Raw genomic sequence first — 18,092 nt, 5'->3', positions numbered from 1 at the left:
TCTCAGTGATTGGTTTTAGATGAAGTGATGAGGGTTCTCTCTCTCTCTCTCTCTCTCTCTCTCTCTCTCTCTCTCTCTCTCTCTCTCTCTTCTTCCATTTCTTGCTCTCCTCACTATGTGAGGACATACTAGGATAGCTACATATCTGAAGTCTGAAAGACAACTTTCATAACATTCTAGAATTTTCCCCATCAGAGACATGGCAGCCCTTTGTGGCAGCCCACAGAGAGTGTCAGTCAGGAAAGTTAAATATGGAGGCCCTGTGAGACTCTTTTTTTTTTTTTTTTTAAACTGCTCGGCCATTAGCTCAGGCCTACCACTGACTAGCTCTTACACTTAAACTCAGCCCATTTCTGTTAATCTATATGTTGTCACATGTTCCATGGCTTTATCTGTGTGTCACTACATGCTGCTCTCTGGATGGCAGGATGGTGTCTCCTCACTCAGCCTTCCTCCTCCCATTATTTTCCTTCCTTGTCTACTTATCCCGCCTGTACTTCCTGCCTGGCTACTGGCCAATCAGCATTTTATTAAACCAGTATCCAAAAGCATTATCTCCCTGTGAGACTCTTTACAAAATGGTCTCTTAACAGGGCCAGTCTTGTGCAGACCCATTGCAGGTAACGAATCTACTGCAAGCTCGTGATTACATTGGCTGTGTCATATGCAGAAGGTAGTAGGTCATGGCCCTTCCCTCCCTGTCTTATACCTCTCATCTTCTTTCTTCCTCCTCATCTGTAATGGTCCCTAAGCCCTAGAGCAATGGTTCTCAACCTATGGGTCATGACCCTTTTAGGGATTGGACAACAGTTTCACAGTGGTCACATGCCAGATATTCTGCATATTAGATGTTTATATTACTATTCATAACAATATCAAAATTATAGTTATGAAGTGGCAATAAAAATAATTTTATGGTTGGGTCACCACAACATGAGGAACTGTATTAAAGGATCATAGAATTAGGAAGGTTGAGAACTGTGGCCCAGAGGGAAAGGTATGAAAGTCTTGTTGAAGGATGAACTCAGCTGTCACTTATTTTCAACATCTTATACAGCCACAAGTTTCTGCATTCACCGCTGTTTACTGCAAAGACAAGTTTCTTTGATTAACTATGTACAGGTATAAATATATCTAGACGGTAGTTTGATGTTATGTCAACTTAGCTGAAAAACAGTACTAAGTCCCCTCCGAGAGCAAGTGAGTTCCTGACTAGATTTATAGTAGCAAGGGTAGATTCCCTCCTGTGAGGCATGCCTCAAATTCAATCAGAGAGTTATTGGTTATCCCAGCAAAAGTCATGCCTCTATCACACAAAAAGACTGATCTCACCAGGCAGGTTGGTGGTGTAGTTTGTAAATTTCATACCCTCTCTGATGAGTTATTGGCTGTTGATAAATTGTGTGAGAGAGGGAGCCATTGCTCTGAGTTCTGAATCTACTGGTGAGTTTACCAGGCTCCAGTAGATACTTCTAAGCAGACGATGACACAGACACCAATGGTTAAACTCTGAGTCTCCAAATAAAACCAGAAGACATGAATGGAAGAAAGGGATCTATGTGGAGGAGGGAATTTAACAAGAGCGGCAGAGAGATAAAAGAGGGTGGGTGGGAATGAAGGTGATCATGATGTAATATATACATGTATGGAATTGTCAAATAACAGATTTAATTAACTAAAAATAAAACAAAAAAAGGAGTAGATTTAGAGGACCATATGGAAACCATGCAGTCTAGAGACTTCTATAACACAAAGAGGAAGGATCCCAAGGAACTCCTGAGAGAAGTGTCTCTCAAATCTCCACATCTGAGGTTGAAACATTCCAAGACAATTAAGCCGGCGGCCACATCGCAAGGGACCCTGGTTGCAGTTTTGGATAGTACCACTAGATGTCAGTATTCAGTGTGCCCTCTTTGTAAGGCCAAAATGGCAATCTTGGAGGCTAAAATCCTGTGAAGGGGATACTTTTGAGTTCCTAAGGGATGATCTATGCAAGATCTCTATTACTGCAAACCAAATACCTTACAGGAAGTCATCTACAGTTCAGACAGTGAGGTAAACATCTCCCTTCAGAACCAGTGGATTCCTGACCAACAGACCTCGTATATGAATCATGTATTTTCAGTCTATATGTTTGTCTTTGTTTCAGTCTAAATGGTGTTTGTTTGTGCCTTGACATCTTGAGGTCTTGAAAACTCTGTAGTGGACTAACTATCTTTCTAGACATGACAAACACTCATCTGTTACGATTTCTAATCTTGGTTGTCAACTTGATTGGACTTGGGCTCAACTAAGACACCCACCTGTCTGAGGCAGGTTCATTTCCTGTGACAGTGATAAAATGTTCTGAAAAAAGCAATTTGAGGGAGAAAGGGGTCATTTGGCTCACGCTTCCAGGTTGCAATCCATCATTGTGGGGAAGTTAAGGCAGCGGGAACAGAGCAAAGAGCAGTCAATTAATAAATGAACGCTCGTGTTCAACTCACTTTCTCCATGTTTATACAACCCAGGATCCTCTCTATTCAGGAACCAGTGCCACCCATAGTGGCAGAGCTTGGCATTTAATCAAGATAACCCCTCGATGGCATGTCCAGGGTTCAGCCTGATCTAGACAGTCCATTATTGAGATGCCTTTCATAGACGATTCTATGTGTCAAGATAGATTGTGTCAAGTTGATAATTAAAAATATGCATCCAGGGGTTGGGGATTTAGCTCAGTGGTAGAGGGCTTGCCTAGCAAACACAAGGCCCTGGGTTCGGTCCTCAGCTCTGGAAAAAAAAATATATATATGCATCCAGAGTGTGTTTCCTAGAAGCATTAGAAGGGGAAGACTCTCGCCCAGAGTGGCGCATTTTGGTGCTCAGATAAAGAGACCCGAGAGAAGAGCGGGATGGCTTTTGCCTGCCTGCTTAAGCCTTGGCCGGCAAGTGTATCTACACTGTTGTTGCTGCCTCTGCAGCCAGCCATCCTGTGCTGACACCAGAGCCCAGATTGTCCCATCTTCCAGTGCGGACTGAAGGTCAGTGGCCCTCCAGGAATCCTCTAGGCCTTCAACACTAGATTAAGACAGCTGAGGCATCCAGCTTTGTGGCCTGAGCAGCTACTGGGCTCTCACCCTCTCTAATGTTCAGACAGCCATGGTTGGACTACCTAGTCCATATTGTGTGAAGCAATCTAATAAAGTCCCTATATAATATCCATTCTTGAGACCCTGTCCCAAAAACCAAAATGAAAAATAAAAAGCCATTCTGTCAATTCTGTTCCTCTAAGTAAACATGGCTAACATGTCTGTGATTGTGGTTTCCCTATACAGCCCACACAATCTAGAATCCACCCCCAAACCCATACACACCATCCACCCACACTTCTGTTGGGCCCATCATGCTCTGGGTAATTATTCTCTGACCTCAGCACTCCAAGAAAGGTACCAGGCATTAAAGACAACCTGTTCTCAGAGCCACTGAAACTGTTAACATTAACTAATTCTAACCTTGATTTCACAAAACACAATAATGTCTCTTGCTCACCAATTCTCCTTATTCCCAGTGCCTCCTGACCAGCCCTGTGCTTCTCTGTGCGTTTCTGTGTGGCACTGCATGCCTCCTTGTCTATGAAAAGCTGCTCTTTCAATGGATTTTCTCTTCTTATCTATTGGTTTCATCATATCTATATTTGAAAACATCTTGATGCCTGAGTAAAAGGAGAGATTAGGATGTGGGTCGCTGATGTTTGGGAGTGGGAAGGATGCCACTGTGAGCATTGGACCAGGCCACCTTTGCAGGGCTCACAGAGGGCTCAATGCAGAGTCTATGTGTGGCAAAGAGGCAGCTGCCTAGAAATGAGAACAGCCAGAAGGCTGCCTGAGGGAGAGATTGGCCCCAGGGGAGTCATGGTAAGCAAGAGCATAAAGGGGCAGAGCAGGACAGCAAGAGTGAGCGCATCACGCACAAGGATTGGAAGTACCATGGAGACAGATTCAAGGAGGATCAAAACTCCTCCTAACCAGAGTCCTGACATCATCCAAGTTTTCTTTCTCACTTGGAGATGCTTTCTGCACAGGTGAGCCACTCCTTAGTCGCCTGTCATGCTCCTGCAGATGATGAGATGGAGACAGAGCCACAGAGACACATTTCCTTAACCAAGCCTGAAGATGATACGCAACCTTTGCAACCTTCCAACCCTAGAGACTAGCCACAAGGTCACGCCTGAAGAAGAGGGACAGCAGGACACAGGTGTGGCACCTGACTGGAATGCTGTTTTCCAGTGATACAGAAAACAAGGAGGGGCTGAGCATGTAACTCAGCTGGTAGAGCGCTCACCTAGCATGCACGCAGCCCTGGGTTTGAGCCCCAGCACCACATAAAACTGGGTGTGGTAGTGTACACCTGTAATCCTAGAATTCAGGAGGTGGAGACAAGAGGTTTAGAAGTGCAAGGTCACTCTTTGCTGTATAGCAAGTTTGAGGGAGGCCCGACTGGACTACTTGAAACTGTGTCTCGAAACAGAAGAAAAAGAAGGAAGGAAGGAAGGGAGGAAGGAAGGAAGGAAGGAAGGAAGGAAGGAAGGAAGGAAGGAGTCTTATTACCCAAAACAGATCATAAGCATGTCATGGCAGATTCAGCAGGACTCCAACTACCCCACAGAATGCTTGTGGTGATGTTTTATTTGTGCTCTAACAAATAAAGCTTGCCTGGGGAACAGAGGACAAAGCCAGCCACTATATTAAACATAGAGGTCAGGCAATGGTAGCACACACCTTTAATCCTAGCATTCGGGAGGCAGAGACTCATCCGGATCACTGTGAGTTCAAGGCCACACTGGGAAAAGAGCCAGGCGTGGTGGCACAGGCCTTTAATCCCAGCACTAGTCAACCATAGAGATCTGGAGGTCTGTATAGACAGACAGGAAGTGATAGAGCTGCGTGGAAAGAGGAAGTGATGTAGCTGGGCTAAGAGAGGAAGTAAGATGGCAGGGCACAGAAAGGTATATAAGATGTGAATATACAGGAAGTAGATATCTTAGGCTGAGGATTTCCTAGCAGTAAGAACTTGTGGCTGGCTTATTCTATTCTGATCTTTCGGCTTTCACTCCAAATATCTGGCTCTGGGTTTTGTTTTTTTTGTTTGTTTGTTTTTGTTTTGTTTTGTTTTTATTAATAAGACCTTTTAAGATTTATGTTACAGGGCTGGAGAGATGGCTCAGTGGTTAAGAGCACTGGCTGCTCTTCCAGAGAACCCAAGTTAAATTCTCAGCACCTACCTGGCAACTCACAACTGTCTGTAACTCCAGTTCCAGGGAACCCGACACCCGTGGCAAAACACCAATGCACATAAAATAAAGTTAAATTAAAAAAAAAATTTTTAAAAAAGATTCGTGTTACAGATGCTTTCGTGAATTAAATCTAAGATGCACTCACCCGTTCCAGGGGCTCATGCTGTAAAGGCTTATCTCCAGCTGGAGGCCCTGTTTAGGGAGGCCGTGGAATCTTTAGGAGGGGTCTAACAGACAGAAGTACTAGGTACAGACCCTTCAAGGTTGTACGTGACTCCTATTTTCTCTCTGCTTCCTGGTCTACCTGTGGGACAGCCTCTTGCTCCAGCCACCATGAACTGACCTCCACAATGTCTTCTCTGCCATGATGGACTAAAACCCTCCGACACCAAGCCAGAATAAATTGTTCCTCCTTTTAAGTTGTCTCTGCCAGGTATTTTGGTCATGGGGATACAAAAATAGCTAATGCAGATGATGCTTAGGATGTACACAAAATCCATACAACCCCTTTCCCATTTAAGTGATGACTTCTTGCCTGATACATGTGCCCTCCTGTAAATTAGATGCATTAACACACCAAATCATACACACCCAAAGTACAGCTAGCCCATTTCCTTTTTTCTGCTCCTAACTCTGTTACAGATTTTTAGTTTGGGGTGGAGGATAAGTGCATAAAAATATATTCGACCGTGAAAGTGCAAATCCAGGATGAAGCTCCACAAAGTCCATTCCTAATAGCTACTCTAATTATGTAGAAGTTCACTGAGAAGTATGGACCTTGGGTGTGGTTAATTTTTATGTGTGATATTTTTCTATTTGTAAGGTTTTATAACAAAGCTAACAAAATGGAAAGAGCATAGTAACCCAAATGTCTTAGTCAAGGTTACGATTGCTGTGATGAAACACCATGACCAAAGGAACTTGGGGAAGAAAGGGGGTTTGGGCTTACTCTTCGACATCTCTGTTCATTATCGAAGGAATTCAGGACAGGAACTCAAGAAGGGCAGGAACCTGGAGGCAGGAGCTGACACAGAGGCCATGGAGGGGTACTGCTTACCAGCTTGCTCCCCATGACTTACTCACCCTGCTTTCTTACAGAACTCAGGACCACCAGCACAGGGATGGCACCACTCACAATGGGCTGGACCCTCCCTTATCAATCACTAATTAAGAAAATGTCCTACATCTGTAGGCTTGCTTACATCCCCATCTTATGGAGGCATTTTCTTTTTTTTTAAAGATTTATTTATTTATTATGTATACAGTGTTCTGTCTGCATGTACACCTGCAGGCCAGTAGACGGCACCGGATCTCATTACAGATGGTTGTGAGCCACCTTGTGGGTGCTGGGAATTGAACTCAGGACCTCAAGAAGAACAGCCAGTGCTCTTAACCTTTGAGTCATCTCTCCAGCCCCGGAGGCATTTTCTTAGTTGAGGTTCCCTCCTTTCAGATGACTTTAGCTCATGTCAAGTGAACATAAAATGTCAAGTGAACACCAAGTAAATCCAAATCTCATGAGACCTTCTTTCTTCCTTCCATCTTTTCTTTTCTTTTTTTTTTCTTTCTGACAGTCTCCTGTAGCCCAGATTGGCCTTGAACTATGTACCCAAGAATGACCTTGAATTTCTGATCCTCTTGCTTCTGCCTCCCACGTGCTGACATTACAGGCATACACCAACATGCCCAATTATGAGATGCTAGGTGTTGAACACAAGGCCTGGTATATGCTAGGCTAGTACTATTGCCCAGCCATGTAAATTTGGGAGTTTTGTGTACAAGTGTTTTGCCTGCTTGTACATACATACGCTACATACACACCTTGCCCTCAAGGGTCAGAAGAGGGCTTCAGATTCCCTAGGATTGGATTTACAGAAGGCTGCAAGCTACCATGGGGAAGCTGGGAATTGAACCCAGATCCTTTGCAAGAGCTAAAACTGCTCCTAACCACTGAACCATCTCTCCAGTCTGTACATTATTTTATTAAAATGTATTGCATCATTTTCCCCTGGATTTCCTTGTTCTATCCAAGTCTCCTCCCTCTAACTGAAAAATTTTATTTATTTATTTATTTATTTATTTTGGTTTTTCGAGACAGTTTCTCTGTGTAGCTTTGCGCCTTTCCTGGAACTCGCTTTGGAGCCCAGGCTGGCCTCGAACTCAGAGATCTGCCTGCCTCTGCCTCCCAGTGCTGGGATTGAAGGCGTGTGCCACCACCGCCTGGCTGAAAGATTTTTATTTTATCCCTTCCCCATGTGAGGGGTGGGGGATGGGGGTGTATGCTAATGCCTTGAAGACCAGAAGTGTTGGACCCCTTGAAGCTGGAGTTACAGGTGAGTGTGAGACATCTGGTATAGGTGCTAGGAACTGAACTCAGGTCCTGTGGAAGAAACAGCCAGCCTTTTTTATTGCTGACCTTTCTCTCTAGGCTTTATTTATTTTTATATTTTGCAGTGATATATTGTGTACCCTAATAAACTTGCCTGAGGATCAGAGGACAGAGCCAGCCACTAGATTAAACATAGAGGTCAGGCAGTGGTGGCACATACCTTTATTCCCAGCACTTGAGATCTCATGCCTTTGCTTGGGAAGCACATATACTTTTAATCCCAGGACATAATATGGCAGGGCAGAGAAAGGTATGTAAGGCATGAGGAAACAGGAACTCACTCTCTTTAGGCTGAGGATTTTTTTTTTTTTTTTTTTTTTTGGTTTTTCGAGACAGGGTTTCTCTGTGTAGCTTTGCGCCTTTCCTGGAACTCACTTGGTAGCCCAGGCTGGCCTCGAACTCACAGAGATCCTCTGAGGATTTTATAGAGGTAGGAAGTAGTGGCTGACTGTTCTGCTGCTCTGCTCTTTTGGCTTTCACCCTGATATCTGGCTCTGAGTTTTTAATTCAAAGACCATCTAAGATTCCAACAACAATATTTATTCATTTGTTATGTATATACGGGTATACACATGCCCTAACATGTATGTGGAGGTCAGAAGACAATGTGTGGACGTCTGTGAAAGGAATTCCCAAGGACAAGTTCTCAGCACAAAGGAGATTTATTTGCCCCAGAGGGACAGAGAGCAGGAAATAAGAAACAAAGACAGGTGATAGAGGACTAAGGAACAGGAGAAGGGAATAAGGGAAAGAGGGTTTTGGTATTTGTGCTCCAGTGACAAAGGACTGCCTCTGAATAGAGAGGAGACAGACATGGCCCATAGGCAAATGGCAGTTTATAAAGGTAAAAGGGGTAAACCTGTGTTAGAATGAGGTGTTTAATTTTAATTGGGCATGTTGATTGGGGTAGCCAAAAGGGGGCTTCTGATTGCTGGACTTCAATACTTTAATAGCTGGATGTTGGTAGTCGGCCTCAGGAGGAGGAAGTGTCCAAATAAGGAACTAGCCCTTGGTGTCCAGCTTTAGGATTGTAATCTAAAGGTTTTTAGCAAGGCGGAGGGGATGCGGGAGAAGGGCAAGGCCCGCCAGAGCCGTGCTCGCCATGCTGGAGCTGGCCGGAGTCCCTGCAGTCTGTTCTCTCCTTAAACCACATGGGTCCCAAGGATGGAGCTCAGGTCCTCAGGCTTGGCGGCAAGCACTTTTACCTGATGAGCCGTGTCACTGGTCCCTAATCTCCTTTTACAAGGACTCCACTTGTGATAGGCGTCCATTCTTGTGACCTCATTTTACTTCAGTCGTCTCCTTAAAGACACAACCGCATCTGAGAAACTGGGGCCTGGGGTTTCAATAAGGAATTTGTGACGGTGAACACACATCATCCAGAACACGCTCTTACTCGGTGTGGATTACCTCTGACCTCTGATCCCCATAATGTGTGTCCTCCTTGTGCCTGGAGCAATGCAAGCCGCTTGATCGGCCTCAGAGTCACTTAGCTGTTAAGCTCCACACTGAAATACTCCCCCTGTGGGAAAGTAGGAGGCTCATGAAACCCACAAGAAACTTACAAGAAAGACTTACGGGGTCTCCCTCCGAGGTTCTTGTAGAGATCAGCAATTGATGGAGGAGAGGAAGCTGGTCAGTGGAACTGTCTGGAAGATATCCAGGCATCTCCAGGGATGCCAGTTTTGTGAGGCATCCATCACCCATGCCGGGATGGACTCTGCAGTGGCACAGCTGCCCAAGTCTCCCATGCTCCTGTGAGTAGCCCCAGTAAGTTCGCTGGTTCACCAGGCTGATTTGGATGGAACCATTCCACTGCCCGTCTCTACCCGCCCTCCCCTGGGTGGATAGAAAGAGACTCCGGAGTGAAGTAATGCAACGGGGCTGCTTTCCTGATGGTCTTTGAATGGAGGACATCAAAATGACGTGAGCAGAAGATGAAGGTGGGGAGGAGGAAGAAGAGACAAGAAGACTCCCAGGAGTCCACAGGGCTGACCCCAGCTAAGACTCCTGGCAGTGGTGGAGAAGGTACCTGAACTAATCATCTACTGTGATCAGATCGGTGACCACCCTAACTGTCATCAGAGAGCCTTTGCCCAGTAACTAATGGAAGCAGATGCAGAGATCCACAGCCAAGCACTGGGCGGAGGAGCTCCGGAAGTCCTCCTGAGGATAGGGAGGAGGGATTGTGTGAGCCAAGCGGGCCAAGGTCATGATGGAGAAGCCCACGGAGACAGCTGGCCTGAGCTCCGAGGGAGCGCATGGACTCTAGGCTGGCAGTTGGGGAGCCTGCATAGGATGACAGAGGCCTTCTGCACGTGTCTGTGACAATTGTGTGGTTTGGTCTGTTTGTAAGGCTCTAAGAGTGGGATCTGTCCCTGTCACTTGGCTGGCTTTGGGGAACCTGTTCCTCATGCTGGATTACCTCGCTCAGCCTTTATGCAGGGGGAGGAGCTAGGTCCTACCTCAACTTGACTGCTAAACTACATTCAAGCCCATGGGAGGCCTGCCCCTATCTGAATGGAGATGGAGGAGGAGTGGATCCGGAGGGGCGTAGATGGGAGTTGGGGAGAGGGAAGGGGAGGAAAGGAAGGAGGGGAAACTCTGGTCGGTATGTAAAATAAATGAAAAAAAAGTTAATAAAATAAAAAGAGAGAGACCAGAGCTGCACTTGTGTTAAAGATTAAGGCCAAAGGACATAACTTGGAGAGTGTGAATTAAAAGGCTGCAAACCAGAACTCCAGAGCCCAATTATCTTGGGTTATTTTTATTCCCTTTGAAAGCAATCCACCGGCTAGCCACCCCCGTGTCTGACCTAACACCCTGTGACTATCAAAACCTTTAAATATTATTGTCAGAACTGAATTGAACTGTTGGACATCCAGCTGATATCAGAACTAGGATTCCAGGTGGAGGAAATAAATTATTAAACGGTTTCATGTAGCAATGTGGGAAATGAGATCTGCCTGGATATTAAAAGATATGATGAAAAGAAAGCCCTTAAAAATTTATTCTTAGCATACCACCAGCTTCCACCAACCCAAAAGCTAAGAATAGCATCATATAGCAACTGGAACCTATAGCAAGGATTTCCCCCACTTTGCCATAACCCATTTACCTGTGGCTCCCACCAATGTCTTTTGGCAAATATTTGATTTATGACTTTTATTTCTGTAACTAACAAAATCTCATGGAACTATTTTTATAGCAGAGTATGGCTTTTTTTTTTTTTTGGCAGGAGAGGACCTGAATCTGTGTTCCTGGATCATGCCTACTCATATATGTTTCCTTAATAAGCTATCACTTCTTCCCTTTGGGGTAAGGAGTGTGTTTCGGAGGTAAGGGTTGTGGTTTTACCTTAACATCAACAGTAGTGGGCACTAAGGAAAGCAGCCATTCTTTTTTTTTTTTTTTTTTTTTTTTTTTTGGTTTTTCGAGACAGGGTTTCTCTGTGTAGCTTTGCGCCTTTCCTGGAATTCGCTTTGGAGACCAGGCTCGAACTCACAGAGATCCGCCTGCCTCTGCCTCCTGAGTGCTGGGATTAAAGGCGTGCGCCACCACTGCCCGAAAGCAGCCATTCTTGAAAGACTGGTCAAAAGGGAAAAGGGCTCCCCAAGAGCTTCCATTGACAAAGATTCCAGCTACTTTCCTGGCTAGACGTCAGGGAGAACTGTGGTGATAAGACCAGAGGACATAGCCAGCCACTAGATTAAAAATAGAGGCCAGGCAGTGGTGGCATATGCCTTTAATCCTAGCACTTGGAAGGCAGAGATTCATCTGGATCTCTGTGAGTTCAAAGCCACCCTAGACTATACAAGATTACTCCAGTCTAACAGAGAAACAGAGCCAGGCAGTGGTGGCATACACCTTTAATCCCAGTACTTGGGAGTCACATGCCTCTAATCCCAGCACTAGGAAGGTTGAGACAGGAAGTGAAATGGCTGGGCAAAGGAAGGAATATAAGGCATGAAGAGACGGAGCTGGAGGCCCTTTTGGCCGAGGACTCAGAGATGTTCAGTCTGAGGATTCTTGGAGACAGGATCTCACTTCTCTTTTAGCCTGAGGATTTGGTCGGGGTGAGAAGTTTCTCTACGGCTTGTTCCTTTGTTCCTCTGATCTTCCAGCATTTACCCAATATCTGGCTCTGGGTTTTCATTATAAGACCAATTAGGATTCATGCTACAGAGAACAGCCAGAGGGAAACAAAGCCAGTGAGAGTACTCCATCGTCCTCTACTTGACCCCAGAAATTGGAGCAGGGGAGAAAGGGAGAGAATAAGGAGAGAGGACCGGCTGGTCTGTGCTCTGCTCCCGTCCTTTGTCCTTTGGGGGTCTCAGCTCGGGCCTCCACCAGTTTAAGAGAAGCAACTTCCGAGCTGATCAACAGCCATTTTAGTATTATGTTAGTCTGGATGATAGGGCTCCTAGAATTCCAACCACTGGACAACCCCAAAATGACACTAAAATATTGAAGGCGTTCTCCAGATTATGGCCAAGGAACAAAAAAAATTGGGCCGCAGCTCGTTACATCTGTTGAATTACAGCACTTAAGAGGCAGGGGCAAGCAGAGCTCTGTGAGTTCAAGAACAGCCTGGTCTACATAGCAAGTTCCAGGTCAGCCAGGTCTCAAAGTGAGTGTGTGTGTGGGTGGGATGTAGAGAGATGGCTCAGAGGTTAAAAGCACTGACTGCTCTTCCAGAGGACCTGGGTTCAGTTCCCAGAGCACACATGGTGGCTCACAGCCCTCTGTAACTCCACTTCCAGGGAACCTGACACCCTCATCTAGCTCCTGAGGGCCCTAGGTACACACGTATTGTACAGCCACACAGGCAGGCAAACCAGTCAAGCACATAAAACAGTAATAAAGTAATTTAACATAAAACAAAAATAGAGGGCTCAGACAGACATGAAGACACATGAGAAAAATAAAGGTGTTCTGTGCTTATTCAGGGAGCCCTGGCTTTATTGTTGAAGATGTTTGTAACATACACACATGTGTTTATTTACTTATTTATTATTTATTTATTTATTTAACTGGTGGCAAGTGCCTTATAAGCTGAGCCTTTGCACCGGCCCCCAGACCTCAGACCTCATATTTAAAACTCTTCTACTGTGGTTTTTTTTTTTTTTTTTTTTTTTAATTCAGGTTGCTTTTTAAGTAATATTTTACTTTTAGAATTTCCGATGCAAGGCAAGTCGCCAAGGACTGAGTTCCTGTACTTCTTTCCCAGATCCCCTCCTGTTATCAACTTCACATTCCTAAGATACTTTGTCCCAGCTAAGGAGCCACATGGTCACATTGTTGCTAACTGTAGTTCACACTGTACTCGGATTCCCTTTGCTTTGACTTAATGTCACCCTTCTGACCCAGGATCCTGTTACATTTGTCCCTCCGATCTCCTTAGGCCCTTCTTGGCCTTGGTAGTTTCTCAGGCTTTTTTTGCTTTCACTAACCTTGACAGCTTGGAGAATTCTGGTTAAGGATTTTTGTAAAATGTTCTTCATTCAGTTGGAAGTGTGTGTGTGTGTGTGTGTGTGTGTGTGTGTGTATGAATGATGTGCATGAATGGCTGTATGCATGTTCACATATGTGAGGGTTCTTGTGCATGAATGTGCACATACATGTGGGGGGTCAGGGTTGACAACAGTTATCTTCCTCTATCTCTCTTCACTTTATTGAGGCAGGCAGGGTCTCTCACTTCATGCAGACTTTGAAGACTTCGTTAGCCACCTATTCCCAGAGATCCCCTGTCTCTGCTTCCCAAGACCTGATACTAGAGATGGGCCACCATTCTTCCATAGCTTACCAGAGACGTATTTCCCCCAAGGCTAAGCACCACCCCCAAACAGCGCCACCAACTGGAAACTCAGTATTCAAATGCCCAAGACTATGGATGATATTTATCGTTTAAATAACCACAGACATGGAGCCGCTCTCTTAATTACTGGTGACATTGACCTAGGTCACTGGTTGAGGAAGCACTTGTCAAGTTTCTCAACTTTAAAGTGATTTCTTTTCGTTTCTCCTTTCCAAAATTGTATACTTTAGAGAGGAGTCAATGAATTCAGCCCATTCTTTGGGGCTGGGGACTTTGTGTCGTCCATCTAGTCTTTGAATGGAGGCTTGTTATGGTGTATGGTCAGCTTGTCAGGGGCCACATCATTAAAGAAAATGGACTCTCCTTCTCTTAGCAGCCTTGAAATGTCAATAGCTGCTCAATGAGTGGTGGCAACATTCCCTCCTCCACACTGGGACTTTGTCTGGCTGGAGCTCTAACAGGTTTCATTCACGATGTCACAATCTCCATGGATTCATAAGTGCATCTGCCACATTGTGTCTGGGGAACAACATTTACTTAACTTATTCACCACATCTGGCTCTTAACAGTCTTCCTGCCTCTTCTGAAAAGACCCCTGAGCCTTTGAAGGAGGGGTGTGATATGAATATCCACAGTATTTTGCTCTCTGCACAATGACCATTTGAGGGTTTCTATGTTAATTGCTATCTACTGCAAGAAGAAGCTTCTCTGATGAGAGATGAGAGGTTCTCTGATCTACGGGTATGGTAATAAATCATTCTGTTAATATTATGCCCATTTGGCAGAACATTATTGGATTCTCCTTTGGAGCCTATGACCTATCTAGCACAGATTCTTGACCTCTTTAATAGTGCTAGGTATGGGTGACATGTCATCCGCTGTGGATAGACATGCACACTATTTCCAGCCCTGGATTATTTTATATATATATATATATATATATATATATATATATATATATATATATATACAGCTTTAGACACTCTTTCATAGTTCTTATGGTAGATGGATGTCCTCATTTTTCCTGAATAAATAAATACGTAAGAGTAGACTTGCCAGGTCCAGGTGTAGGAGTTCTGAAAAGAAACAGCACAAATGAGATGGATGAGTGGTGGATGGATAGGTAGGTAGATAGATACAGAAATAGGTAGAGAGACAGACCCCATTCCTGGTACCAAATTCTGTATTAGTTACATTTGTTGTTGTGATAAAATGCCATGTCCAAGGCAACTTACAGAAGGAAAAAGTTCTTTGAGCTTGGGATTCTAGAGGGAGAAACTATAACGCTGCAGGGGGCGGGGATGCACAGCAGCAGGAAGCTGGGGCAGGAAGCTGAGAGACTACATTTCAACTGCAAGCCTGGAACAGAGACAGCAAACTGAAAGTTGCATGAGGCTAAAACTCTCAACGTCTGGCCCCTGTGATGTACTACCTCCAACAAGGCACCACCTCCTAAAGGTTCCAGACCCTCCCCGAAACAGTACCACTAACTGGGACCAAGTGTTCAAGACCATGAACCTATGAGGGGACATTGCTCAAAGCATCACACAGATACACTAGATAGATAGATAGATAGATAGATAGATAGATAGATAGATACATACATACATACATACATACATACATACATACATACATACAAAAATAGATTGAAGGAAATTTATTTTGAGAATTGACTCAAACAACCACACACGCAAGTGAGAAGTGACAATTTGATGTCCTCTCTGGAGACCCAGGGAAGCCAGAGGTTGATTTCACCTTGAGTCTGAAGGCCAGAGAATCAGGTACTTAAGTGTTCTACAGCAGGAGAAGAGGATGTTACAGGTGTGGAAGAGAATGCGAATTTACTCTGTCCTAACCCTCAATAGATTTGGGGGTACACAAATCTTACATCTATATGATGGGTTAAAAATCTAATCTCCAACAACTGCTCTGAGACACACCTAACGTGAATAAAGAAATAAGGTTGTGCCAGCAATGTGTGTATCCCCCCAACCCAGTCAAGTTAGCACATAGAATTAACCACTCTGCCATCTGGACTCACACCAGGTAGCTCAGCTGTGAGGCCTGGTCCAAGCTGTCAGTCATTTGAGTCTGGGCTTGAAGGTCACCCACATGCAGGAAGAGCCATTTCCCCAGTGTCTTCTGTATCCATAGGCAACCATTCCTTTCCACCACACATTCAAATACAGTGTTTATTTAAATGGTTATTAGCGTTTATTCATTGTACACAGCAATGGGTTTCACAATATTTTAATTCACAAATATATACATACATATACAATTATGATCTAGGTCCACATATGACAGAAAAGATGCAATAATGGTCCTTGTAAGTCTGGCTTATTTCACTTAAAAAGATGATCTCCAGTTCCATATAATTTCTTGCAAATAATAACTTATTCTTCTTTACAGCTTTATAAGATTCTCTTGTGTACACAGATCACATTTTCTTTATTCGTTCATCTGCTGATGGACACCCAGGCTGATTCTGTCACTTGACAACTATACATAGTGCTGCACTAAACCCAGATGTGTAGGTATCTCTGTGGTACACTGACTTAAATTCCCCGCCCCCCCCCCCCTTTTTTTGTTTTTCGAGACAGGGTTTCTCTGTGTAGCTTTGCACCTTTCCTGGAACTCACTCTGTAGACCAGGCTGGCCTCAAACTCATAGAGATCCACCTGCCTCTGCCTCCCAAGTGCTGGGATTAAAGGCGTGCACCACCACCACCCAGCAAATTTTTCCCTTTTTCTAAAGTTACATACTATACTTACAGTCAGTTTCTTCTTTGCCTTACCTATTACATGAACTTGAGTAGCTACTATGCATATGAGACTGTGTCATTTGCTTTAGGACACAGAGCAGTGCCTGAACGCATAGCAGGCACCCTGTTCTGTGTATGAGGCATGTAAGAAAATGAATCATAGTTGATTCTATTTAGTGAGGACCTACTATGTGCCAGAAACAGGATGCAGAACTTTATGATATCTTCAGGAACCTGGTTAGCCAGCAAGGCTCCTAGAGTCTAGGTTGAGTTTCTCAGCCGAGACCTGCTCTCACCTTCTGTTAGGAAGGGCTGGGCAGGAGGGCTCCCTGGAGGAGGCACATGACTACCTCTCCCGGGCTTCTCTCCCACTTCTCTGGCTCAGCATTACCATGCCCCCCTCTTCCTCTGCTTGCCCCTTGCATGCCAGTGAGGCACAGCGTCTGGCTAGACCAGAGCTTGCAGACCAGCCAGCACCAACCCACAGACAGGTTTTATTTGGCCCACACAGTCATTTTTTTTATTTGAATTCATTTTAACATTTAAAAGCTGAGGGATTTTTGCTTTAAAAATATCCAGATTTCTGTCTTCGTTTGGAAATTTGGAACATCTGGTGAGGCTGGGTTCCTCTTCCCATATGGCCAGCATTGGCTGAAACTAAATGGCACTGACCACGTGGTCAAAGCCAGCTTCTCTACACCCAGCCTGAATTAACGCCTGTGGAACCCGAGGTCATTTGGGAATGGTGTCCCCATCTGGGGACTCTAGAATGTCACATGGACCATCTGGGAATAATCTCTCCATATCTCTTCCTGATGAAACAGACAGGGTACAATGCTAGGTAGAAGTCAGGCCAACAGACCTATAGCAGAAGGTACCACAAAACTCTGATATAGCCGGGCAGTGGTGGCGCACGCCTTTAATCCCAGCACTCGGGAGGCAGAGGCAGGCGGATCTCTGTGAGTTCGAGGCCAGGCTGGGCTACCAAGTGAGTTCCAGGAAAGGCGCAAAGCTACACAGAGAAACACTGTCTTGAAAAAACAAACAAACAAACAAAAAAAAACCACTCTGATATAATAGGACAGGTGTCTCGAGTTGAATCAATACAGGATAAAGCAATTCCCCAAAGAGGCTGCCTTCCGGGACCAAACCACACACTCAAGAGGCAGAGAGACGGAGGCAAATGGAGGAGAGAGGCAGACAGAGAAGCAATCCTCTCCCTCCCTCTCTCTCTCTCTCTCTCTCTCTCTCTCTCTCTCTCTCTCTCTCTCTCTCTCTCTCTCTCTCTCTCCCTCTCCTATTGCTACCCCTTTCCTACCAACTGGACCAAAATGTAGGGATGGGATAGGTGGATTACCTTTCACTCCCTCCATCTCATTCCCCTGACCAGAAAGAAACATTACTGGGTATTTCAGGGGCAAAGACTAGCCCTTTTCCACACCAAGAGGTACCCTTGAGTAGCACCCTGGGAATATTAGTTCTAGGTCACACAGTGAAGGCCTGGGTGATGATGTCATGGTGCTCAGGTCCCCTCCAGGGTCTCTATATCCCCTTCCTCGTCTATCTGTGTGACTTTAGTGACTTCCTATGAGACCCAAACAAGTATTTTGTCTAGAAGATACCTTATAAACTTTAAAGTGAATGGCAAGGGGTGAGGGTCACTGTATAGACTGAAACAGTTTGGAGGAAGTTTCAAAGACCTGGGAAGCCACCTAATACAGATGGGATGAGTTCCTATACGGATAACAGGAGTCCTTACAATTAGTCTTTACAGCATATGCAGGTCTTTAAACACATTCTGGAAGGGTCTGTCCACACAGGAAGGCTTCTATCTAAAGACGGTTCG

This window comes from Peromyscus eremicus, chromosome 1 (genome assembly GCF_949786415.1).
Source record: "Peromyscus eremicus chromosome 1, PerEre_H2_v1, whole genome shotgun sequence".
Classification (NCBI taxonomy): Eukaryota; Metazoa; Chordata; class Mammalia; order Rodentia; family Cricetidae; genus Peromyscus; species Peromyscus eremicus.
Note: the sequence above shows the minus strand (reverse complement) of the source record.